Source organism: Peromyscus californicus, unplaced genomic scaffold, assembly GCF_007827085.1.
Source record: "Peromyscus californicus insignis strain IS unplaced genomic scaffold, ASM782708v3 Scaffold_4__1_contigs__length_199733344, whole genome shotgun sequence".
Lineage (NCBI taxonomy): Eukaryota > Metazoa > Chordata > Mammalia > Rodentia > Cricetidae > Peromyscus > Peromyscus californicus.
In genome coordinates, this window is record NW_026294562.1 from 193,073,286 (window position 1) to 193,100,653 (window position 27,368).

The 27,368-nt window shown below is 38.1% G+C and overlaps 1 protein-coding gene and 1 pseudogene across 1 annotated transcript in view; both read left to right on the forward strand.

Moving 5' to 3' along the window:
• The window catches only part of LOC128095675 (zinc finger protein 54-like), a 48,819-nt gene extending 47,678 nt beyond the window's left edge, over window positions 1-1,141 (forward strand). The window contains exon 9 of the mRNA XM_052714871.1: window positions 1,121-1,141. The gene's annotated coding sequence lies outside the window, so the exon portion shown is untranslated. The remainder of the gene's footprint in view (window positions 1-1,120) is intronic.
• Window positions 1-26,316, forward strand: LOC128124270 (serine/arginine-rich splicing factor 3-like; annotated as a pseudogene).
• The last annotated feature ends 1,052 nt before the right edge of the window (window positions 26,317-27,368 follow it).

Here is a 27,368-nt window from a genome sequence, read left to right on the forward strand (position 1 = left end):
ATGACTCTACTCCCCAACCCTGAACCTGCAAAGTTTAAAGCAGAGATTTGGGGAATGAGCTCTGAATGCAAGGTTTGCATTTATTCTTGATTCACAACTCAGACAGAATATGTCACCACTATGCAGTTTGACAGTTTGTAATAAAGGAAGAATCATAAACACTGCTAATCTAAAATCTGTTAGACAGTACAGTATAACTACTAAAAAGAAACACATTAAAAACTACAAATTTCAGGCACAAAAATTCTCATATTCTCTCCTGAATTGATCTTCTGAGCACCATGACATTTGAAAAGCACTGAAAAGTGATGGTATTTCTCATTCAGTATAAAAAAATATCCTTCAACAGGACTACCCTCAATTTTTGTAACTATTCAGAAATGAAATGTTCTTCAAAACTTCTGAAATTGTTGATATGCCTAAGTTGGCATTTTCATAATTTATTAGGAAAATTTTAGATTATATCAAATGTGGTTGATACAGATTTTTCAACCTGCTTGGTAGTGAATCAAAATGCTGATAAAATAATCTCATATATTACCTATTCTTGCATGTTAATTTTAAAATTGACAGTATGCAATATTATTACACTCACTGTTACTGTGGAAAATAGGAAAATTCTTTGCTTACCTAATCAAACATAAATTCTACTTTCCATATCTTTGCCTTGTAATGGAATGGTATTCGACCTAGTGTTTAAACATATAACCTGAGCTTGTTAAAATATAATCATGTAAGGCCAAAAAATGCAAAAATTAATTGAGTTGCAGTGTTTTACTATGATCTATAGGTATAGCAATTAAAGCACATTTCCTCATCATGAATTTTCATTCTGAGACACGTACACTGTGATCCTGTGTGATACAAACAGCATCCATAATAGATAGTCATCCATGTCCAGACCTTAAATGTGTGTTTTTTTGTGGGTATATTGTATGTGAGCCTATTATGTCATCCTGTTTCCAGAGAGTAGAAAATCCATCATATGATGTGACTGTATCGAAATCCTCTGATTGAGTAATTGTCTTCATTGTCTACATCCCTCATTTCCTCAGGTCAACTTATATCCAGGAAAACAATCTGTCTGGTAGCATGTGGTCTAACAACTATTTTGTTTCAGGATCTTTTGACATTCCGGGATGTGACCCTGGACTTCTCCCAAGAGGAGTGGAAATGCCTGGACACTGCTCAGAGGGCTTTGTACATTGATGTGATGTTGGAGAATTACAGCAACCTGGTTTCTGTGGGTGAGAACATTTTTCTTCTAAGTAATCATTTTTATATACTGGCTTTATAGGTTGTAAACTCTCTCAAGCTGTCAGAAACAACAGAACACTAGGGAAAGTTTGGTAGTAGAACACTACTTTTTCACAGTATTTAATATTTTTCTTTCCATTTTGCATGTTAGAAGTGTCATGCACCCCTTATTTGGTTCCTCAATGCATTCAGAAATTTAGTATCATATAATATTTATACCCATATTTTTAAGCTCAAATTATATCACTGTATCTCACATAGTTTTAATTGTGAGAAAAGCTCAAGATGTGCAAATTGAGAAGTACTTTAGCATATTTATATGCTAACGATTCTGATGGGAAAGAGCCATTGGAAATCATTCCCAGATTCCTCTACTTTGTGTTTTCTTCATGAACTAACACAGTACTATGTTAGATTTCTGTATTCTTTCTAAAAATTCTAGCATGGGTCATGGGCTACATCACAAAACATGTGGTTAATGAAAGATAGACCTGGACACCTGTCCAGAGCAAATGAGAATGCCCAGGAATGTGGAGAACAGAGAGTATCCACAATTATGTTGGGTTAGTGAATTAGCAGGACAACCTTGAAGGCTTCAAGTGAAAGAGAAAGCAAGAGTTGAAAATGGTTTTGTGATATTCAATTCCACTTGAAAAGATTCCTAATCATTAACTTACTGTAGTGTTCTGGCCCTGGGATGCATCCTGCCTGATGTCACTATTAGAAGAAATTGGGCCTATTGCACTTGAACTCTGATGACAGTACGACTACAAAATGCAATGTTATTTGACTATGTTGACATCAGATTAGAATAATTTTACAGATTATAAGCCTAATGTGGGTTGATGAAGTAGGATTATTCTTTAATTTCCCTCCTTACTGTCTATCTTTTTTATTACATTCTTCATTTTCTTCCCAGTGGCTGATACTTGGACATCCATCTGGAAAATATTCTCAGGATTTGGTATACAGACTAGACTTGAGAATAACCATAAAAGTAAAGAAACACAGTCCTATGTGGAGCTCACACAGTAGAGGATAGAAATCAGCAATAGCTGCCCATGACAGCCCTGCCTCAAATAATCTGATTTCTGGTACCTGCCAGAATGTTTCCTTTGCTTCCATTACATAAGAAAATCTAATGTGTTTTTCTAGAAAATAAATAAACCCTGTGATGGTTTTATTTAAGACTTTAATCTTTTAAGGATTCAGGTCTAATGAACAATACTCCTCGTTGCTTATCACTTAGTTAGTATAAATACAGTGACCTGGGATTGGATTAAACTCTTCTTCATCATTTTCTGAGAAGAAATATTTAAATAGAGACATGTATACTAAATATAATTAGTCCATGAGGTCTGTCACAAAGCTAACTACTGATTCCACAATTTCCTGATCCATCTTGTGCCATTATCCATTTTTCTATAGGGACAAGTTATTTATTATGAATCACAGGCCCTTGAAGGCTTTTTTGCTGTTTTGTGAGAATACATTGAAATACAGTGAAAGAAAAATATCTAAGTGGTTGCTAGTTGACTTACCTTAAGAGAAAACTGAGGTTGATAGTCATTTATCAAAAGGTTAATCTTGTAAGCTGACCTATTAATCTGAACTGTACTTATTTTCAGGGAACTATTGCAAATGTGACCCTGTCCATCAACATGTGAAGACTGAAAATGAGTTTTGTCAGTGTAATGAGCTTGGCAAAGTGCTTCATGACCCCTCCAATGGTGCTCGTGATAAAACAGGTAAAACTCCAGAAAACTATAATAACTACAGGTGCAGTAATTATAGGGAGGCCTTTATTGAGTCTTCAAACTCACATAGACATGAAAGCATGCACACTGGAGAAGAACCTTGCAAATCTAAAGACTGTGAGAAATCTTTGAGTTCCAACCTTATTCAAGATCAGAGACTCTACATTGCAAAGAAAGAGCACAGGCAGGGAGAATATGATGACTATTTCAGCTCTGCACACAGTCTGTTCAAACAACCATTCTACATTGGAGAGAAAGCCAAGCAGTGTGGGATGTGTGGGAAATGCTTCAGGAATGCCTCAAGTCTCAATGTACATCAGAAAATTCATACTGGAGAGAAATATTACAAATGTATACAACGTGACAAATCCTTTACCTGGGACTCATATCTTAGAAGACAAAGTAGGGTTCATACAGAAGAGAGACCTTACAGATGTAAGGAATGTGACAAATCCTTTACCACTTGTGGAAATCTTAGAAGACATCAGAGAATTCACACTGGGGATAAACCTTACAAATGTATGGAATGTTGCAAGTCTTTTAACCAGGACTCACATCTTAAAAAACATCAGAGGGTTCATACTGGAGAGAGACCTTACAGTTGTCAGGAGTGTGGCAAATCTTTGTCTACACTTTCAACTCTTATAAATCATCAGAAACTACATACCGGAGAGAATCTTTACAAATGCAGGGATTGTGACAAATCTTTTACTACAGTCTCACATCTTATTGTACATCAGAAAATTCATACTGGAGAGAAACCTTACAAATGTGGAGAATGTGACATGTCCTTTATCCAGAGTTCAAATTTTAGAAGACATCAAAGAATCCATACAGGAGAGAGACCTTACAGTTGTAAGGAATGTGACAAATACTTTACCAATTCCTCACATCTTAGAAGACATCAGAGGGTCCACACTGGGGAGAGACCTTACAAATGTATGGAATGTCACATGTCCTTTACACAGGACTCACAACTTAGAAAACATCAGAGGATCCCTACTGGAGAGAGGTCTTACAGATGTAAGGAATGTGGCAAATCTTTATCTACTCATTCAACTCTTAGAGAGCATTAGAAGCTTCATACTTGAGAGAAAGTTTACAAGTGTAGGGAATGTGACAAATCTTTTAGTATGTGCTCATATCTTAGACAACATCAGAAAATTCATACTAGAGAGAAACCTTACAAACACAAAGACTGTAACACATCCTTCAATCAGATTTCAGCTTAGGAGACATCAGAAACTTCATGATGGAGAGAAACCTTATAAATGCCTGGAATACGACAAATTCTTTATCTACATGTCAAATCGTAGAAGACATCAGAGAGTACACATTGGAGAGAGATTTTACAGGTGTAAAGAATGTGACAAGTCTTTCACTAGCTGCTCATATCTTAGAGCACATCAGAAAATTCATACTGGAGAGAAACTTCACAAATGCAAAGACTGTGACATATCCTGTATTGACCTTTCAATTCTTAGAAGACATCAGACAGTTCATAAGGACTGAAAAATACCATTGTGAACCATGTGGCATGGTATTTCTATGGTGTTCTCTGTTCAAAAGGCACTGGTATACATAATAGAAACATAAAGATAAGAAACTTATGAAAGGGTTTATTGATGTTTTAAATGGTGTAAAATATCAGAGTTTATATTCAAATAAAATTCTACAACAGTAACTGTGTGAATTGTTCTTTATGTGTATGGGTACTCTTGCCTACAAAATTTTCTGTGCACTCCATGTTTGTCTGATGCCTATGTAGTCCTGACGAGGGTATGAGATTCCCTGAAGCTGTAGATAAAAACAGTTGTGAGCTATTGTGTGTGTTGAATCCTAGTCCTCTGGAAGAGCAAACAGTGCTTTTACCCACTAAGCCATCTCTCCAACCCCTAGGGAATTGCTATAATAAAACATTTAACTTGTCCTACATCTAAACATTGAAAATAATGCCAAGCAAGGTGATGCATGCTTTCAATCCCAGTACTCAGGAAGCAGAAGCAAGAAGATTTCTGTGAGTTTGAGGCCATCCTGGCCAACATAGTGAGTTCCAGGATTGCCAGCACTACATAGACCCTGTCTCAGTAATAATTATTATAATATGACAAAATACAGAACATAAGTAATATGATTATGGCTGTACATCACAAAACTCATACTTCTGAGAAGCGTCATAAATGTATCTCATATTATACCATATATAATCCATATTTCTTGTTGTCCATTAAAAATTACAGTCACCAAATGTGTTCGTTTTGACAAATCCTTTACCTAGTGCTCAAATTGATGACATCAAAGTAAACCCAACCCAAAAGAATACACAAAAATCCTCCTATAAAGTCTCATCATTTGTTAACTTTCAAAATCTTCATATTAGAGCTAAACCTTAACATAGAAAGAAGGTGATAACCTGTAGAGAGAGAAGCTGTCAATGTTGGTGCAGCCCTTTCTGATGGAAATGTTGAAAGTCATAAAGTCTGCATAGCTGCTTGACCCAGATTCAGTAGAGCTGAGCCACAGGCCACCGTGCCATATTAGGCTTTGATCTTCATGTGTGGCATGCTTGTGGGGGCATTCATATTTGAGCAACTTTGGGATATTACTTTGATAAGAAATTTCCTATGAATCATTTATGAATTTCTTATGAATCATTATCCTCCAAAATTACTGTTTCTAAGATTCCCCAGGTAAGTCTTGAGCATTATACTCTTCCTATTTGGGGGAGATATCATCATCTACTTGAAAGTCTTCCTTTTGTCTTAACGTTGTGATGCATGTAAAGAAGTCAGAGATCTTATGTTGAGGCTCTGAGATATTCTTGAAACATCTGCCCCTGTAATTACTCAGGAATATAAAAAACAAAGCAAAGTACAAGCCTCCTCCTCCTACTATACAGTTAGGTGATGATGTGGCATATCCAGCCAAAAAAAATTAGATTAGGTGGAATACATCTGCCCTACACAGGGATTTATGTTGATGGGCAAAGACTGTTGTTAAAAATTGATTAAAACAATGAGGTGGCAGGACCTTCCATTCTTAGAAGAGTATCTTGTGCAGGGCCACTGTGTGAGCAAAACTAAAAGAATACCAGGAATAGACATATAAATTAATTTTATAATGAAATAAAATGTGAATTTTTAGGCAATAAATTGAATAATTACTGCAGCACTTTGGGCCTGAGGATTTTTCTTGGCACTCTGACCACTAAATGTTGACAAAACATTACTTGGTACAAGGCAGTTTGCTTGGGCTGGCCTGAGATATTTTTCTCTGTCTAATATCCTTGAAGCCACAAGAGATGCCAGCTTGAGAATGGGCAGTCATATGCCTCTATATTCTTAAAAGTTTGGTTATGGGGTTGGTGAGTAAAAATGATTGTAAAAGCTATCTCCGCTTTTTCCAATTTATCAATGATAACCAGAAGATGCAGCACAATGCTAAACACATATCCAGAAACAAAAATGACATGATCAATGTTTTGGAACAACATTAATCTATCCATGTTAACTGATTTCTATATAAACAAAGAAGCACTTGACTGTTAATCAAACACTATGAAAGACTCTCCCAACCACCAAGGTGTGACTCAACCCTCCTTCACCTACTCCTTGTGTCCTCTCTGGAACCTGTTGACCAAAGCAGCTGCCAACATGCCCTTGCAGCATGTGACATCAGAGGCATGCTCACAAACAACTTAGAAATCCCCAAAGGCGCTGGGATCACTGGTGCATAATCTCAGCACTCTGGAGGCAGAAGCAGGTGGATCTCTGTGGGTTCAGCCTGGTGCAAGGTCCATATCCCAAGACAACCTGGGCTACACAGAGAAACCCTATATGAAAAAGCAAAACAATAAAAACCAAATACTTGAGGGAACTCACAATTTCATTTTGAGGTACTGAAAAAAAATTGAGAATTGTTTACTCCCCACTTTAAAATAAAGTGACATAGCTTCCATTAAATGCCATTAGACACTCGTGGAGATAAAGGAGACACATGGGTCCCTTCCTCATACATGACGAATGGTAATTGCCCCAATCTTACACAGTTGCTTATTCTTAGTACTTTCTAGATAGTTATGAGTCTCTGAATTACCCAATACTAATTTCAAGAGGAAACTTCTTTCACCAAGTGTAGAGTAGTAAAATTTGATAATTCTAAACACGAATATTTAGAGGTCAGGTTAACAAAAAGATCCTTAACAAAGCATCAATAGGTACTCTCCTTGGACTTATAGTTCCCAAGCTTTGGTTTTTGACCATGGCATGAATTTGTCTTTATGGATCAGCTTTGAAATCTAATCAAGAGAGATATTGATTATGCCCATAAATAGTCATGCTACCATTGCGCCAGTACAAACAACTTGCCTAGAAGGATGGTATTGTATGACACAGGGTCCAGGGGTAAGGAAGACAGTTAACATCTTTTTTCTGACCACAGCCTACAAAATGTAACCATGATGGAGTGTTTCCAGGTATATTCTACATTGTGCACCCTTCTCTCTCTCTCTCTCTCTCTCTCTCTCTCTCATCTCTCTCTCTCTCTCTCTCTCTCTCTCACACACACACACACACACACACACACACACACACACACACACACACACACACAGACAAACACACACACTCACAAAAAAAACACACCCAAAGTATTTGGTGTCTTTAGGAACATCATACACTTAAGGAACTCAAGCAAGAGCATTGGCAATGTCCTGTTTTGTTTTGTTTAGGGTGGCTTACCTGACAAGTAAGGCCTAAGTCCTAGGCAGGTAACCAGTACTTGGCACAGAGAGTTCCATTTAATATTCCTGTGACTGGGAATAATATTATTGACCAATGTGGTATACCTCTGTTTAAATATTTAAAATTATACTTCCTATTAACTTGTAAGACAGTGGGATTTCATGAAGCTTCTTCATACAGTCATCCTGTTGGTTAACCCTCCTACAACTCCTCATTTCTTCCTGCCCATCCCCAGTTGAAAACCTAGCATGTAGTATTCAGTAACCCATATTTAGTAATACTTGTGTTCTACTATCCTCTGTTATTGTATTTTTTATTTGTGTTATAAAATGTAAGGTTCCCATGTAGCTTCTCATGAACATCTCATTTGGGTTGACCTTACAGCAGTCCCCTCTCTTCTCCATCCATGCACCACATATTTGAATATTCTGCCAAGTCTCTAATTTCCTATCACCTACATTATACTATTCATCCTCTTTTCCTGCATTTCCCCACTAAAGGTATATTTATGCCTCACTGGCTTCTACATGTAGTCTTACTTGAACAGAAAAAGCAACAAGTTTGAAGTAGGAAGCTCATTCTGATTTACCAATTTGTTAGTGGATGAACATCTAGGTTGATTCTGTATCATAAATACTATCAATAAAGCAGCGTTGAATATGTTGGGAAAATTCTCACTGGAAAGATGGCAAGTCCATGAAGTTCAGCCTAGGAGTGTTCACTGTGTATCTATATTCTCTGAGATTAAACACTTTTATTTTGTAGGATGATCCTTAAATACAGGCTATTAAAAGTTACATAAATTAATGGGAGACCCCAAGGCAGTAGTTCTCAATCTTCTTATTTTTGTGTCACTTTGAAAATGTTCCTCTAGTTGTAGTGTCCCTCAACTGTAAAATTGTTCTTGTTACACTATTTAACTTCAATTTTACTACTGATATGAATCATAATGTAAATATCTGAAATGCAGGGTATCTAATATGTGATCCCAAAGGTGTTCTGACACAGGAGTTGACTGCCATTATTGTGAGGGAAGTTGAAATACCCCATTATGCAGAGAATCTCCAGAAACTCATAGACAACTTAATAGCTCCAGGAATTTACAGAAACTGGAAAGATTCATCAGTGCCCTCCTGTATCAAGCATATATAGTCAGCAAGGACTACTGAAACTGTCAGACAAGTTCACATGCACAGAAGATGCTCAGACAACTCATGGAGCAGACACTATGCAAGGTTCCTGGACCAGACAAGAGAAGACAAGCTTCCTGGAAGAGTCAGTGAGTGTCTTGAGAGACACTTCCAACCTCCCTTAAGCTGCCTGCAAGCTGTGCAGTGATTTCCCAGGTTTCTTGCTTCATTAGGCTTCTCCATACAGGGTGATGTGCTGTCACTGAGTGCTTTGTGATTCTATAAGTAACTTCTCACCGCCAGTCTTGACAGTCATCCCAATAAAACTCTTCGGTCCACTTAGTTTTTGAGATGACTCAGTGCTTTAGAGTACTGTGTGCTCTTTCAGAAAACTCACTTTGTATTTCCAGCACCCTCACATGGGCACTCAACCTGTAACCTCAATTTCTGGATGTCCAATGCCCTCTTATGGCTTCTGCAAGCACTAGGATCACATCTGTATACTGACATACATGCAGGAAAAAGCATTCCAAAAAGAGAAAACAAACAAATTCATTGGTTCACCAAGATAAGCATTTTTGGTTCCCATCTTTGGTTTTCATTAATTCTTTATCTGCCATTAGTAGATGTTTGTAATTGTTTCCACAGGAATAGTGTCAACATCAGTGCTGTAATTGGGTAGCAGAGTAGTTTTCTTCCTTTCATTTGTTCATTGTTTTGAGAATATGAGACTGATTTCAAAAGATCATTTTCTAATTTTCACTCTCACAGCAGTGTTTGATCTCCTCTCCCCACATTATGTCAACATTAGTTATCATTTCTATTCATGACTGTCATTGTTGCTAGGACATCATTGAGGCTTAAATGATTCCTATCTGCTTTCCCTAAAAATCATATAACTTGTATGTTTGTTTCAGTTTTTGTCTGGGTTTGTAATTGTTTGTTCATTTGTTTCATTTTAGTTTTACATTTTTTAGATTTATAATTTTCAATTTATTACATAATTAGAATTTTTCTCCTCTCCCTTTCTTCTCTACAACTTCTCCCATACACCTCTATGCTTTCACTTAAATTCATGGCATCTTTTTCATTAATTTTTATTGTATGCATTTATGTGTATTTATACATATATAATCATAACTAAATTGCTTAGTCTACATTATGTTATTTCTATATGTGTCTTCATTGGTGACCATTTGGTATTGAATAACCAGTTACTGTGCTCTTCCCAGGGTTAGACTATGGTGATATTTTATTTGTATTAAAATGTTATTTGTATGTTAATAAATAAAGTTGCCCAGGGGTCAGAGCTACTAGCACACCACAGGAAAGCAGGGCAGTGGTGGCGTATGTTTGTAATCCCAGCACTTGGTAGGCAGAGCTAGGTAAGTCTCTGTGTGTTCAGGGATACAGCCAGTATTGGATACACATGCCTTTAATCTCAATACCAATCATAGAAAACCTGGAGGTCTATACAGACAGGCTGTGATGAGGCAGTCATATGGTTGGGTTTACAACCAATGAGAAGGCAGAACAGAAACTCTATATAAAGACTTTAACACAGGGAGTAGCTCTGGTTTGGAGAGGTAGGACCACCACAGGAAAAAGGGTAAGGTTTTAGCTCTTAGCTCTGACCATTTGGCTTTCTTATTTGCATTGGTTCTGTGTTTCTTATTTAATAAAAAGGTTGGTTACATCTACATTTGGTGCCCATCGTGATAAGAATCCACTAAATATCACTTGGCTTGGCTTGGTGGCAGGTCTGGTTTCCAACCTGGGTGGCCTGTCTCCCTAGCTCGGGCCCAGGTCTGACTGACCTGCAGCTGTTGCTACTTGCTTAAAACTGGTGCTACAAACAACTCAGGCCTGCCCTGCTGAACAGGGCCCCTGCCTGTAAAGCAAAGGCTTGACTTGGCTCAAGTGACTATGCTTTCTTGCTCTCTTTCTTTCTCTCTCTCTCTCTCTCTCTCTCTCTCTCTCTCTCTCTCTCTCTCTCTCTCTTTCTCTCTCTCTCTCTTTCTCTGGATTCACACCTCAAACACCAGTTGGTTGTTTTGAAATTCCCTCAGATTTTTACTGTTCTACACAGACTTGGTAAGTCAATTAACATATCTATTTAAAAGAGATTTTTTTTTCTACATAAAAAATGGGCTTTATGTGTACATTGGAAGAAAATTGGGCTTTTTTTGAAATTTTAGGCACTCTGACAATGGAACAACTATATGAGAAGATTAATATTGATCAAATTATTCAGTTTATTACTTTTCTTATCCTCATTTTACTATTTAAAAAGATAGTCAATTTAAGTGCCAGGATAACAGTCTTAGAAAAACCTGTTAAACCTGTAAAAATGAATTATAGAGAAATTCAAATTCAGACAGAAGAAATTAACAGTGAAGTTGTTTCAAAATTGGATCATAAGGTTACAGAAAGTAAGCCAGTTTTCACACAATCACCCTTAATTTATCCGGTAGTCATACAGCAGCTACCTGGTGAAGAGAATGAACAAAATACTTGGATTTCAATTGAAACGTTAGACTTACGAAGATTTAAGGAGGCAATAGCATCTTATGGCATGCATTCCCCATATGTAAAGCAAATGTTAAACACCTGGTCAACTTGTAATAGGATTCTACCAAAAGACTGGCGGGATTTGGCACAGGCTGTTCTTGAACCCGGACAAAATCTCCAGTGGAAAATGTGGTAATAGCAATAATGAGGCTAAATTATAGAAAAACAATGGAGGGATAAAGGAATACAAGTCTGCCAGGATCAGCTTATTGGAGAAGGTCAATGTGCTTCAGTACAAACACAATGTTTATATGATTTCCAAACCCTAATTCCATGTCAAACAGCAGCCTTGAATGCATGAGACAGAGTTGAGGAACCAGGAAAAAAACTGAGTCATTTACAAAGGTTATACAGGGCCCAAAAGAATCTTTCACAGATTTCTTACAAAGCTTGACTTCAGCAGTACAGAGAATGGTCCTGAATTCAGAGGCTAGTCAGATAATATTGAATCTTTGGCCTTTGAGAACGCAAATGCAGCATGCAAAAGAATAATCAGGCTGTTAAAGGCAAGATCTGCACCTTTGGAAGATTGAATTAGAGACACAGTTAATGTTGAGGCTCATGACCATGATGATATGTGGGTAGGAGAAGCAATTTCAAAAGGTTTGAAAAATGTTAGATGTTTTAGATGTGGAAAGCAAGGACATTTGAAAAGGGATTGTAAACAGGTCATTCCTAGAAATAATGTTTCTTCAAGGAACACTGGCAACAGAATGCCCCTTCCTTCTGGAGTATGCAGAAGGTGTGGTAAGGAAAAACACTGGACCAACGAATGTAGATCAACAAGGGACAGACAGGGTAATCCTTTGCCTTGAGCTTCAGGAAACTCCCAGAGGGGCCTCAGGCAGGTCCCCGCAGTAAATCCAGTTCAAACCTTTCCTGCAGTTGTAGAGGAAACCCCTACTCAAAGCAACTAAACAACCAAATGCCTATTGGAATAAATCATGATGGTTGGGATGATGAAACAGTGAGAATAGGAAATTCAGGAAAAAAAAACATAAAGAAAAATTTTTGGCAAACTTTTATTAATGAACAAAGACCAAAACTAACAATAAAAATAAATGGTGTTTTGTTGTCTGCTCTGGTAGACACAGGTGCGGACATTACCATAATTGCACCAGAATTTTGGCATCCAACTTGGCCTCTTCACGAGGTAAACATTCAACTGTTAGGAATTGGGACATTATCTCGAGTGAAACAGAGTGCAAGATGGCTTGAATGTATAAGTCCAGAAGGACAGAAAGGAAAATTAAAACCATATATTGGCTAACATAGCTATGAACCTGTGGGTACGAGACTTGTTACAACAATGGAATACTCAGATTAGTATTCCTTCAATCTCAGAAGCAAATCATAAACTAGTACATGTTTCTGAGAGAAATATTAGAAGATATTACTCTAATGAGTGCTCACCAGCCATCCATGTCATACAAGAACAGGCACAACAACTGATAATCTTCCAAAAACACCAGCAGCTCTACCTTTGAAATGGTCAACAGACAAGACTGTATGGGTTCAGCAATGGCCTTTAACAACAGAGAAGCTTCAGGCTTTAGATGAGCTGGTAGAAGAACAGTTAAATGCTCATCCTATTGAAGAATCAACCAGCCCTTGGAATTCTCCTGTATTTGTTATTAAAAAGAAATCTGGTAAATGGAGAATGGTAACAGACCTTAGAGGAATTAACAAAGTAATTCAGCCAATGGGCTCTCTACAATCTGAAATTCCTTTGTCTACTCTGTTACCAAAAGGATGGCCTCTCATAGTTATTGATTTAAAAGACTGTTTCTTTTCAATACCCTTACAAGAAAAAGACAGAGAAAGATTTGCTTTCACAATGCCTACTTATAATAATTCTCAACTGGTTAAAAGATTTCAGTGGAGGGTTCTCCCACAGGGAATGTTGAATAGCCCAACTCTGTGCCAATATTTTGTACAACAGCCATTGGAAGTGGTATGTAAAAAATTTCCTAAATCTATAATTTATCATTATATGGATGCTATTTCATTAGCTGACTCAAATGCAGATACTTTAGAAAGAATGTTTGAAGAAGTAAAGAAAATTTTGCCTTGCTGGGGATTACAAATTGCTCCTGAAAAGATACAAAGAGGAGATTCTATTAATTATTTAGGATATAAAATAGAGCTACAAAAAATTAGACATCAAAAGGTACAAATTAGGAGAGATCGACTACAGACTCTTAATGATTTTCAAAGAATATTTGGAGACATTTCTCATCTAAGAACTATTGTTGGTTTAAAAAATAATGAACTGAATAATTTGTTTAAAACCTTAGAAGATGACAAGGACTTAAATAGTCCAAGAGAATTATCACCTGAAGCTGAGAAAGAATTGGCCTTGGTAGAAAAGAAAGTACATGAAGGGCACATAGATCATATTGATCCAAAGCTGGATTGCATTTTGGTTATTTTACCTTCTAGGCATTCTCCAACAGGAATATTAATACAAAGGGAAGATATTATATTGGAATGGATACTTTTACCAAATAAACCAAATAAAAAATTAAAAAAATATGTCGAAAAAATCTCTGACTTGATTTGGAAAGGAAAATTGAGACTTTGTCAATTAGCAGGAAGAGACCCAGCAGAAATTGTCGTACCTTTAACTAAGGAGGACATTGAACAATTATGGATAGACAATGAAGCTTGGCAAAAAGCTTGCAGTAAGTTTTTGGGAGAAATTAATAGCAAATATCCCAAAAGCAATAGAACTGATCTTATAAAGAGAGCTGATTGGATCTTGACTCGAATTGTCGGGGGAGGGGGGACCCATATCTGGAGTTTGTACATTTTATACAGATGCCAACAAACAAGGAAAGGCGGGTTACAAATCCGAAAATTTAAATAAAGTGGTTCAAAGTCCTTATAATTCAGTTCAAAAATCAGAATTGTATGCAATTCTGTTGGTATTAATGGATTTTTCAGAACCTCTCAATGTAGTAACTGACTCTCAGTATGCTGAAAGAGTAGTATTACATATTGAGACTGCAGAATTTATCCCTGATGCTTCAGAATTAACTTCACTATTTATTCAGTTACAAGATACAATCAGGAAAAGGAGTCATCCTTTATATATAACTCACATCCGAACCCATTCTGGTCTGCCAGGCCCTCTAGCAAAAGGCAATGATGAGATTGATAAATTATTGATAGGAAATGTGCTGGAGGCCTCAGAATTTCATAAAAGACATCATGTCAATAGGAAAGGTTTAAAAAAGGATTTTTCCATAACCTGGCAATAAGCCAAAGAAATAGTAAAGAAATGTCCTACTTGTTCCTTCTACAATCAAACGCCATTACCAGCAGGATGTAACCCAAAGGGTACTCAGAGGAATGAAATCTGGCAGATGGATGTGTTTCCTTTGCAGAATTTGGAAAATTGAAATATGTACACCACACTATTGTTACTTATTCAGTATTTCAATGGGCAACTGCTTTGAGTTCTGAAAAAGCTGATTCTGTAATCACTCATTTGCTAGAAGTTATGGCCATCATGGGTATACCTGCACAAATCACAACTGACAATGTTCCATCATATGTCTCTGTTAAAATGAAACAGTTTTTTGCTTATCATAATATAAACCATCTTGCAGGTATACCACATAATTCTACAGGTCCAGCAGTTATAGAAAGATCAAACAGAACTCTAAAGGTATGCTAAATAAACAGAAAGGGGTAACAAAAACCCCCAGAAATAGACTACATAATGCTCTATTAACTTTGAATTTTCTCAATGCCAATGAGAAAGGAACAACAGCTACAGAGAGACATTGGATAATAGAAGAAACTACAGAATTAAATCAACCTATATACTTTAAGGATGTGCTAACCTCAGAAAGCAAACCAGGATATGTGTTACATTGGGGACGAGGTTTTGCTTTTATTTCTACAGGAGAAGATAAGCTGTGGGTATCATCAAAATTGATAAAGGTTCGATTTGAACAAGAGAGACCTCTTAATTAGAGGAGGTGATAGTTCATCAACCAGCATGAAAATCCAATTTAAACTCACTTATACCAGTAACACATGCCTTTTCATTTAATCAGATAATAACTTGCCAAAAAGGAACATCCCCAAAAAAAACCTTGGGGAAAGTTTTTTGTTTTTGTCTTTTAGGAGAATGAAGGTTAAGGAATCTGAAGAACACTGGACAAATGAAACAGCTGAAGAAAAGGGACAAATCATCTATCCCAGGAAACAGAGTGAAATGACGTATGGGTATGTTATCTAAAAAAAATTTATGTCTTCCTAAATGTTTGTTTCTGCTTTTCTTTAAAGATTGATCTTCTAATAGTCAGTGTTCAATTAAAATTTAAAGCTGACTTTGGAGTTGGAGAACGGCTCTCTCCTTCTTTAAACTCAAGCATGTTGTTAAAAGGAAAATGCAAACTCCCTGTATCATGCCAGAAGAAAAGAGCCATCTTCTGATATGGGACAGGAGAAAAGCCAAATTAATTAAGGGACTATTCTATTACTAATCTCAACTCTTTGATTCTATTCTGATTCTTTAAACTTTTCTTAAAGTATGAATTTTACATCAAAATTTACAAGATTAATACATATAGATATATATACATTTTAAATTTTGTTAAGATATGAATGGTCATATAGAGAACTAACTAATTCTAAAAAGAAAAAAGGCTTCAATTACCTGCATATATATGTCTTTGTGTTCAAGTCTCTTATCAGTTTTTTGCAGGAAATCATGGCCAGGCCTAACATGAACTGAAGTCTCCAGGAAGAATATGGGGCCCCACAACAACAACAATTCCATGTGGACAATAATAACATCACTAAGTTGACAAACATCATCTACAGATCAGCTTTGAACTACAAAGTGCTCAGAGCAATTTTGAGAGGGCTAGCTGAGATGATCCAGTCTCAAAGACTACTTGAATAAGAATTTGAGATAAACCCTGAACTTTGGCATTATACACAGACTGGATAACGAAGGATGCTGTGGGATGTTCTGTATGGCAAATGTGTTGCTCTGATTGGTCAATAAATAAAACACTAATTGGACAGTAGTCAGGCAGGAGGAAGTATAGGCAGGACAAGGAGGAGAATAAAGCTGGGAAGTAGAAGGCTGAGTCAGAGACACTGCCAGCCACCATGATGACAAGCAACATGTAAAGATGCTGGTAAGCCACAAGCCACATGGCAAGGTATAGATTTATAGAAATGGATTAGTTTAAGATATAAGAACAGTTAGCAAGAAGCCTGTCACGGCCATACAGTTTGTAAGCAATATAAGTCTCTGTGTTTACTTGGTTGGGCTGAGCGGCTGTGGGACTGGCAGGTGAGAGAGATTTGCCCTGACCATGGGCCAGGCAGGAAAACTCTAGCTACAGAAGGATATAGTTACCTTTCTTAGAATTTGACAATTAACCTAAAATTATTCTTTTCAAGGTAAAGATACCTTCGCCCATACCCAGCAGGAAGCAATTTCAAGAATACAACACCCACATTCCAAAGAGGTGGTGTGGGACAGGTGGTTTTTTGGTCTTTTAATGGGTTTTGAGTCTGGGATAATTTTCATTGATTAGGGGTGTTGGTTACAAGTATGTCAAGGGTTAGGAAAAGGGCTAAGCAAAGGAGATTAGATTTAAGGTTCTTGTTTAAAAAAAAGAAAGAAAAGAAAAGAAAAATGTGAATACTTTATATTTGATTGGATTGTTTCATATTGTATACAAATTATATATATTGAAATTGATAGTTAGAAAATGCTATATGTATATTTCTAATTGTACTTATACCGTTCATTTAACAATGTAATGCAATTTTCTGATCCTTGAATGTTGTTATTACCAACTATTAGGATATAAAGAAATGAAAGTTAGTAGTTAGACATTATAATAGAACTTGTAGTCATATTAAGTATGTTTTCAAGATTGAGTAGATATATTTTAGATAGACAGGTTATCTTCAAACCCTTCAGAGATCTATAGAATATGGCATTTAGAATGTTTTAATAACTTAGAATTTTTTTCTATTTTGTTATGACTATGAGACATGTTGGCTCCTGGCAATACCAATCTACTTCAGAGAAAATATGGGCATTGAAAAAACTGCAATTGGAGTTAACTTTCATTGTGGCAAAAGTTAGCCACTGGACAACAAAATATCCTCGAATCAACTGACAGACAGGACACGAAACAAAGGACTATTGATTCTTGTCAAAACAAGTGTGGTTATGGCTTTATCAAAAGGCATCTTCTGAGGCCAGGACAATATGGCACCATCCCTGAAGTGGTCTTCGCAATCTGGAAAAGGTACAGTGCCCTTTTCTTCAAAGGCAGCTGAACAGGCAGTGGGCCAATGACTTCTGATGTGCAATGGGACAGTAGCTGAAACAGTTATTCTTGAAGAGTAATTAAGCTCGCGCCTCTCAACAGTAGAATGGCATTTAATAGAGGGATGTGGAGAAGAATGGGATGCTGAGATGAAGCCACATACACACATAGCCAAGAAGAATGGACAGTTGAATTCAAAAAACATCAACAATTTCCAGAATTTACAATCCTGAATCATGACATGACACTAGTGGAATTCAGGTGTTTCTGGTATATAGACTGCTCTCACCCAATCTGAGGTTGAACTGTTGACCTTGTGTACATCCTACTTCACAAATGAGTCTGTCAGATACGCTAAGCCTATAGGCTGAATGCCCCAACACTGAGGAGAAACCTCAGATGACTGTCCAAGCAGCTGGCTGTTTCTGTCAACTCACAATTTTTTGGAACTTGCTTGCATGTACTTCCTGTTTTTATTTTTGTTAGCTAATATTATTTCCTTCTTGGGTCTCTGAGGGAGTTGAAGTTTAGTTAGTTATAGTTGAAGATTAATTAGGATAGGAAATGAATTAGATACAATAGGATAGATAATGGAATTATTTTCTCTGAATTTGTCAAATACAAATGAACTAGACATTGTTTAGGTATTTGTTACTTGTATATATTGTATATAGTTATTGTACTTTGTATATAGTATGTTATGTTAGTTATAAGCTTTTTCCTTTTTTCTTTTCATTAAAATAGAAAAGGGGAAATATGGTGATATTTTATTTGTATTAAAATGTTATTTGTATGTTAATAAATAAAGTTGCCCAGAGGTCAGAGCTATTAGCACACCACAGGAAAGCAGGGCAGTGGTGGCGTATGTTTGTAATCCCAGCACTTGGTAGGCAGAGCTAGGTAAGTCTCTGTGTGTTCAGGGATACAGCCAGTATTGGATACACATGCCTTTAATCTCAATACCAATCATAGAAAACCTGGAGGTCTACACAGACAGGCCGTGATGAGGCGGTCATATGGTTGGGTTTACAACCAATGAGAAGGCAGAACAGAAACTCTATATAAAGACTTTAACACAGGGAGTAGCTCTGGTTTGGAGAGGTAGGACCACCGCAGGAGGAAGGGTAAGGTTTTAGCTCTTAGCTCTGACATCTTGGCTTTCTTATTTGCATTGGTTCTGTGTTTCTTATTTAATAAGATGTTTGGTTACATCTACAGGAGACTATTTCTCCTGCTCCCAGAATCCCCTACTTGCCTATAATTCTCTCTGTAGAGTTGAGGCATTATGGGTTTTTACACCCTCCACTTTGACATGTCCATTGTACTTGTCTTTGTTCAGCTCACATTTGGGATGCCATGTTGGTGAGATCTTATAGAAAAATCTTCTGGCTTTGTTAGATTTGATGGTTACTCTTGGTTATCAACTTGATTACATTTGGAATGAACTAGAATCCAGAAATGGAAGGCATACCTTAGAGACAGTATTTTTGCTAATTTTGAATGAATGAATCCCCTTCTAGTCTGGAACTTTAAAATAGGTAGACAAATGCCATTCATCCACATCTTGAGGCTGAAGGACACACTCATTTGATCAGGATTTAGAGACTGAAAGATACACCTTTAATCTGGGCCAAACCTTCTGCTGAAAGCATATAAAAGGACATGGAGCTAGGAATCATTTTTCTCTCTGCCAGTTTGTTGGCTCATTTTCTAGCTAGCATACCATTCCTTTACTCATATTCGAGCCTACCTCTTTGGGCCTCCAACACATACTGAAGACCAGCTAAGACATCAATGCTAGTGGACTATGCGGCTACTGAATTTTTGGACTTTCTGTTACAGCCAGCCATTGTTGGATTACCTGGAAAGCAGCCTTCACTTCATTCCAATGAACCCAACACACACACACACACACACACACACACACACACACACACACACACACACACACACACATTCATTCTGTAAATTCTGTTACATTAAATAACTTTGTCTGAGTTTTACAATTTTATATCCTCCCCTTCTTAAATGAAACTTGATCTTTAGGTACAGGAGTGCTTTAAAGATGTATCCAGTGGGCCTGGCTCCACAACTCTGCATTTTGATTACTTGTGGATTTTTGTAGTGTTCTCTGTTGAAAAGAGAATGTTACTTGATGAGGGGTGAATGCTAATTTACCTGTGGGTACCAAGAAAATGTTTAGTTATTTGTTAGGGATTAGAGTGGTTTAGTAATGTGGTGGTTGTTTCTTGTCTTCCAAGATTCAGGTTTTCATCAGAAACATTCCTGTTATCATGACTCGAAAATTTCCCAAGGTTTCTGCACAGCCTAATTAATAGAAATGAAAAGTCAACTGGATCTCTTGTTTATTGCCATTAAAGACATCTATTAAACTAAAATGGAAACTCTTTTTGAAATAGATAAATTTCAGGGGAAGTAACACCAAATTTCAACAACATGAAATAAATATATACACAGAACACCAGAACCAATGTGACTGAAGGAGGTATAAAATGCCACCTTTAAAACAACTACCTGACCAGATTGACTGGATTCTATCAGAACTCTAGAGAAATACTAACAGCAAAGTTACTTACCATATTTCTTGACAGCAGGGTGGTGATGGCCCATGCCTTTAATCCCAGTACTCCAGAGTTCAAAGCCAACCAGGTGATCAGATTTCCAGGACAATCAGGACTAGAAAATGAAACCCTGCCTCAAATACAACAAAAAACAAACAAAAATCTTTACACAAAAAGAAGACTCTCCTTGACTCTTAGTGTTACCTGATATTAAACCAGATAATAAGTGGTTCTTGGTGGCATACTCCTTTTATCACGGCTTATCAGTGACAGATAAAGGTAGATGTCAGTAAATTAAAGGCTATCATTGTATATAAAGGAGAGCCAGTGCTGTTACACATGGTTACCCACTCTTGAAAAACTAAAAACTAAATAATAAATAAAAATAAACCCCAAGGCCAGCATGTAAGAGTCCTGTAGCTACCACTTCCACCACCCATTGGACCCTGTGACCTAGAAGACCCATTCCAACACCCAAACCCATGGAACCCATTATCTTCCCCCTGACCAACCATCCCATGCAAAATCAGTTGCCCATAAAAGAACAAGCACTGTGAGGCACCATTTGGAGGAAGAGGTGAGTGACTGGTCTCCCAGATGAACTACTCCAATCCCTAGATGCTAAGCCCCAGGACATGTCCCATGACCCTCTTCTTCCCTTCTGAGTCCCAGAAACCAGGCAGTAAATAGTCCTAAAGGCAGGCCTCACCACCACTGCCTCCACCCATTGGCCTCCAAAGCCTGGGGGTATCCTCTGCCACACAAGCCCACCAAGGCCATCATCTTCCCCCTGGCCAACCATCCCTGGCAAAGTTAGCAGCCCCTAGAAACACTATCACCACCTGCACAAATTGTAGGAGGAGTAGTTTCCAGAGGCATAAACACCACCTGACCAACTGGAAGAAGAGGGTCTTCAGTACCTAGAGGTGCAAGCACCACCTGAACCTTTGGAAGAAGAGCACCAGCAGCCAGCCAGCACTAGCCCCTAGAAACACAAACACCACCTGCACATATTGGATGAAAAGCAGCCTCCCCATGAACAGCCCTCTCTACCAACACCAGCAGATCTAAGCAGCACAAGTGCTACTCATGCCAGCTGGAAGAACAAACATTGGCAAAACCTATACCAGTTGGAAGAACGGAGCTCATAGGCACAAGGACAGCCCACACCAGCCAAAAGAACTGGACGATATGCTGGATCTAGGTACTGAAACCCCTACAAACCTCAGTTGAGACAATCCTACTTGACCTGACAACCAGTCAATCACCAGAACCATTGGTCATTCAGGCCAAAAGACAATAAAGAAAACAGACAATAATGGAACAAAAGACCCAACCAACAATAACATCACAAGAATCAACACCTGTTCCTGTAATTATCCCAAACACAGGTAGGTAAACGGCAGTGTAAGAATACATTCAACAACATAAAGGGAAATATGGTACCACCAGAACCTAGTGAGTCTACAACATCAAGACCTGAATATCCCAGTATCCCAAGATGAAGCAGAAGGAAACAACCTTAAAAATAACTTTATGAAGATGATAGAGGCTCCTAAGAGGAAATGAAAAAGTCCCTTAAAGAAATGGTGGAAAAGACAAACAAAAAATGGAAGAAATCAATAAATCCCTTAAAGAAAGCCAAGAAAATACAAGGTGAAGGAAACAGTTCAAGAACTGAAGACTGAAATAGAACAGTAAAGAAAACATAAACCGAGGGAATGCTGGAAATAGAAAATCTGGGTAGATGAACAAGAACTACAGATTCATGCATAAGCAACAGAATACAAGAGGTGGAAGAGAGACTCTCAGGCATTGAAGATACAATAGAGGAAATAGATTCATCACTCAAAGAAAATGTTAAAACTAACAAAACCATCCAGAAAATCTAGGACACCATGAAAAGACCAAACCTAAGAATAACAGCAGTAGAATAAGGAGAAGAATTTCAGCTCAAAGGTGCTTAAAAAATATTCAACAAAATCATAGCAGAAAACTTTACCAACCTAAAGAAGTACACGCCTATTAAGATACAAAAAGTTGTGGCTGGAGAGATGGCTCAGAGTTTAAGAGCACTGGCTGATCTTCCAAAGCCTGGAGTTCAATTCCCAGCAACCACATGATGGCTCTGTAATGAGATCTGGTGCCCTCTTCTGGCCCACAGGGATGTATGCAGGCAGAACACTGTACACAATAAATCTTTAAAAATATATATACAAAAAGTTTACAGAATACCAAATAAACTGGACCAAAAGAAAACTCCCCTCCCCACATTCTTTCTTTAATATGTATTTTTAGTATTTTGATTATTAAGAGTTGCAAAGGAAAAAAGCCAGCTCGTCAGTCGTGGTGTATACCTTTAATCCCAGCACTCGGGAGGCAGAGAGAAGCAGATCACTCTAAGTTCGAGACAAGCTTGGGCTACAGAGTGAGTTCCTGGACAGGCTCCAAAGCTACATAGAAAAAATCCTGTGTCAAAAAAACCAAAAAAAAAAAAAAACCAAAAAACAAAAAAGGAAAAGGCCAAGTAAAATATACACCCAACTTCTTAATGGAGACATAAAAACCAGAAGGCCCTGGACAGACATTTTGCAGACACTAAGAGACCACAGAAGCCTTCCCAGGTTGCTCTACCCAGAAATATTTGAATCACCATAGATGGAGACAAGATGTCCATGACAAAACCTGATTTAAACAGTACCTATCCACAAACGAATGCACAACATACAGGTCAGCATTCAGACCTGCACTTGGGGACCCACCAGCCTTTTGACATCATCGTCTCATGTCACGTCCTCTTTAAGAGAAAACTCCTTCCCCTCTCTCTTCCTTCCTCTTTCTTGCCACCAGGGCACATGCACCTCCACTCTTTCTCTTTTTCTCCCCCTCTCTTCCCTTCGCCCTTCCCCCTTCTCCCTTCTATAATAAAACTTTTCACATGGGCACTATTGCATGGTGTGAGTGACTATCCACGGTGCCCCTTGGCTGTAGCCCACCAAGGTCTCTCTCCCTCCATTTTATAACGTTGGTTCTGTGTTGAGCAGAGGCCCTCCTGGTGCTCTCTCCTTCCTGCTAGCTGTCTGAAACATGCTAGGATCCCTAGAACCTTCATTGCTCACTTTATCCAACACAGGCATAATTGGCAAGCTCCCCCCACCCCCCATCAACAAGGCCTCATTTAGTCTCTCAGAATTTCTGCCCCTCAGGCTCAGCCCTTTGGCTCCTGGTTTTTCTTTGACAAAACTTTGAAGCAGCCTGTGCCTGTCTCGTCTCTCAGATCCCAGCATCCTTAGGGCCCCTGCTCTGTGTTTGATGAATTACACAGTAGCTTGCATCGTAATCATTCTGCCTCACTCATGGGAAATAAACCTACCATCACCAAACTCTATGCTTAATACCCTTTTTGAAGTTTTTAAAACTCATCCACCCTTACAATGAGACTTGGTCCCATATTCCTTCTCTTTGCAGCTTCTGCCAATGATGCAATATATCCCTGGATTATTGGGCTATGCACTCCCTCTTGCTGCTGCTACTGCTGACATCACCATATTGGTCTCTCACTGTCTCTCACTTGGCTACTGTTAGCCTGTTATTTAGTAAGTGGCAAAATGTTATTTATTAAATAGTGCTGTTTACCGTGCAAGAAAAGCCATGAGGCACCACAAAACCCACTGTAAGAGTTTATTGAGGGAATAGAGAGGGCATGTGCATAGGCCTACGGAATGATTATGCAGGAAGAGAGACAAGGAATAGGTGGAACATGCTTCTATAGGTACTCCCCCTGCAGATGAACATATGGACTTATGTAGCTACACCACACATGTGCATACATCATGTGATTATGCTGCTTGCAAATACATGATCATGGAGCACACGGGTTACATAGGATATAAGATAATACCCTGGGATGACTAAGCATCTTGCCTGACTACTGGATAGCACATGTGTGTTCATGTAGCTGGGGAGTGGCTAGGAATTCTAATATTCCGGATCCTTTTCTTTGTAAAAAACAAGAGTGCTGGGTAAATGGGTATATGGGTGCCTTGTCTCCTGAAACTGCTTCTAGCTGACTTGGTGGGCATCAGTTAACTTTTGGGGTGAGGATTGAAGCTTTGGGGTAGCCAGACATCCTGAGGTAGTGGAGTGTCCTCTGCTGCTTTTGGAATTGTCCATTGCTTTCTGCTGCCCATTCTCTGTGATTGTTTGGGTCTGACAAGGTGCAGGCAAGGTAGACGATGAAGTTTAGAAAAAATTTTACCATGGCAGGGGAGGTTGCTGAGGGATCCAAGGGTTAGGGAGGAGGTCCCAGGACCAGGAAAGTTTGAATTATACTTATCTGAAGTGGAAAGAGCATCAGGAAGAGTTATCAGAAAAAATCGTAGATTAAACAGGTTGTACAAAACAAGATAGGACAACAAACAGCTATTCAAATTTAAAGTAAATGACACTTCTGGAAACCCTTCCTTGAAAATAGATGTATTTCATTTAGTGTAATTTGGAAAATTAAAATATGTTCATCATACTATTGATACATACTCTGGATTTCAATCGGCATCTGCCTTAATTTTGAAAAGGCTGATTTTGTAATTAGACATTTATCAGAGACAATGGCTCTAATGGATATATCAATACAAATGGAAACTGATAGTGCTCTCGCTTACTTTTCAGGTAAAATAAAACAATTTTTTACACCTGGTAACATTAAACATTATAGGAATAACATATAATCCTACAGAACAAGCAGTTGCACTCTAAAGGAGGTGCTCATAAAAACCAAAGGAAGATTTGAGGACACCCAGAGATAGATTACATAATGCTTTACTAACTTTAAATTTTTTAAATGCTAATGATGCAGGGATGACAGTTGCTGAAAGGCATTGGACCATAGAAAAAAATGCTGAGCCGCCATTTCGTGGACGCCAGGGAACAGAGAGCATCTGCGGAAGCAGATCCCGAAGGGTGTGGGTGGGCCTGTTGGAGTGTTGGGATTTGAGCTTTGGTTGTTTGAACCCAGGATCTCGAAATGCATCGTGATTTCTGTCCATGATTCCTGTCCATTAGATTGTAAGGTGTATGTAGGTAATCTTGGAAACAATGGGAACAAGACTGAATTAGAAAGGGCTTTTGGCTATTATGGACCACTCTGAAGTGTGTGGGTTGCTCGAAACCCTCCTGGCTTTGCGTTCCTTGAATGTGAGGATCCCCAAGATGCCATTGATGCTGTCTGAGAGCTCAATGGAAAAACACTATGTGGCTACCTCGTAAGGGTGGAACTTTCAAATGGTGTAAAAAGAATTCGGAATCGTGGTCCACCTTCTTCCTGGGGTCGTTGCCCTGGAGATGATTTCCGTAGGGGGAGTCCTTCACCTCGGCTAAGATCTCCAAGGAGAAGCTTCTCTTGAAGCCACAGCAGGTCACTTTCTAGAGATAGGAGAAGAAAGAGAAAGGTCTCTGTCTCACGAGAGAAATCACAAGCCATCTTGATCCTGCTCTAGGTCTCGTAGCCGATCTAGGTCAAATGAAAGGAAGTAGAAGACCAGTTTGCAAAAGAAGTGATGTACAGGAAAGAACTTCATTTGACAGGAGTATGTACAGGAAATTCAAGTTTGTTTGAGACTTCATAAGCTTGGTGCATTTTAAAGATGTTTTAGCTGTTCAAATTTGTTTTGTCTCTTGGAATGGTGACACACAACGATGTAATTCTCTATGGTTCCAAATGGATCCTAGGAGGCATGTAATATCAAGAAGTGTTACTTTACAGTGTTCCCTTAAGCAAGATTCAATTTGCTTTGAACTTTAGTTTAGATTGAAATAAACCTAGATCCTGCCTAGTTAAAGTGTGATGTGCTAATGATATAGAAAGAGCTGGCAGAAATGGAAAAGCTGTAGTTTCTCTAGTAGCTGGAATACGTGTGGAGCTATGGGGGAATGATAAGCAGTCTTTAAAAGCTGCTGTGAACACAAGCCAGCAGGTGGGAACTGCACTCCGAAGGCTTGCAAAGAGGTTCCTCACTGAGTGCTATAGATGGACAGAAAGCTGTTTGTAACATTTTATTTGAAATGGAAGGCTTTAAGTTAGCAGTGTCCCTATCAGTTTAAGGGTACATTGTACAGCTGAACTTTTGATTTACTGTGCAAGATATCTTTTTCATGCTGCCATTTGTAATATGTTTGTGAGAATCCTTGGGATTAAAGTTTTGGTTACAAATTGTTGTTTAACTTGAAAGTCTGTTTTTCCTTGCACACTCAGATCTGTGAGCTTGGTATCAAGTCCAAGTATAACATTCTTATTGAAAGCCATACTTATATTTTCTTGTAAAGTGATTTTGGATTAATAAAATACTAGCATAATTGTGTAAAAAAAAAAAGAAAAAGAAAATACTGTTGAATTAAATCAGCCTGTGTACTACAGGAAAGCCTTGACATCAGTGTGGAAACTGGGAAAGGTTTTATAATGGGATCAAGGTTATGCTCATGTTTCTCCAGAAAACAGGAAATTGTGGATATCATCAAAATTAATAAAACTTAACATGAACAAGAGCAGTCTCCTGGATGGCTTGCCTGCTGATACGGATACCACAGCTCTGGGGAGAAAAAGATACAGGAAAACCCCTGAAGCATAGAGCTCATCCTCCTACATGGGGACAGCTCAAGAAATTGACTTCAGAAGGAGAAGCAATAGATTTGCTGGCTGCAAAACCTTTGAGTGCTACAACTTTGTTCCTTGCTATGCTGTCCATGATAAATAAACAGGTAACGGTGACTGATCATACTTACTGGGCTTATTTTCCTGATCCTCCAATTAACAAAGGAGTAAGTTAGGGAGATATGGATATTCCTGTTGTGGTCAGTGAATCCTCCTGGCTATCTGGTTCTTAGGACCACAGAGGACCTGCTAAACTTGAGGGAGAGGATGAGGATATTTCAAATTACACTGTGGGAGTGCAAGCAACTCATATCTTTATGGATAATGGAATTTACTTTCTAAATGGAACTTTTCAATTTTGGCTATCTT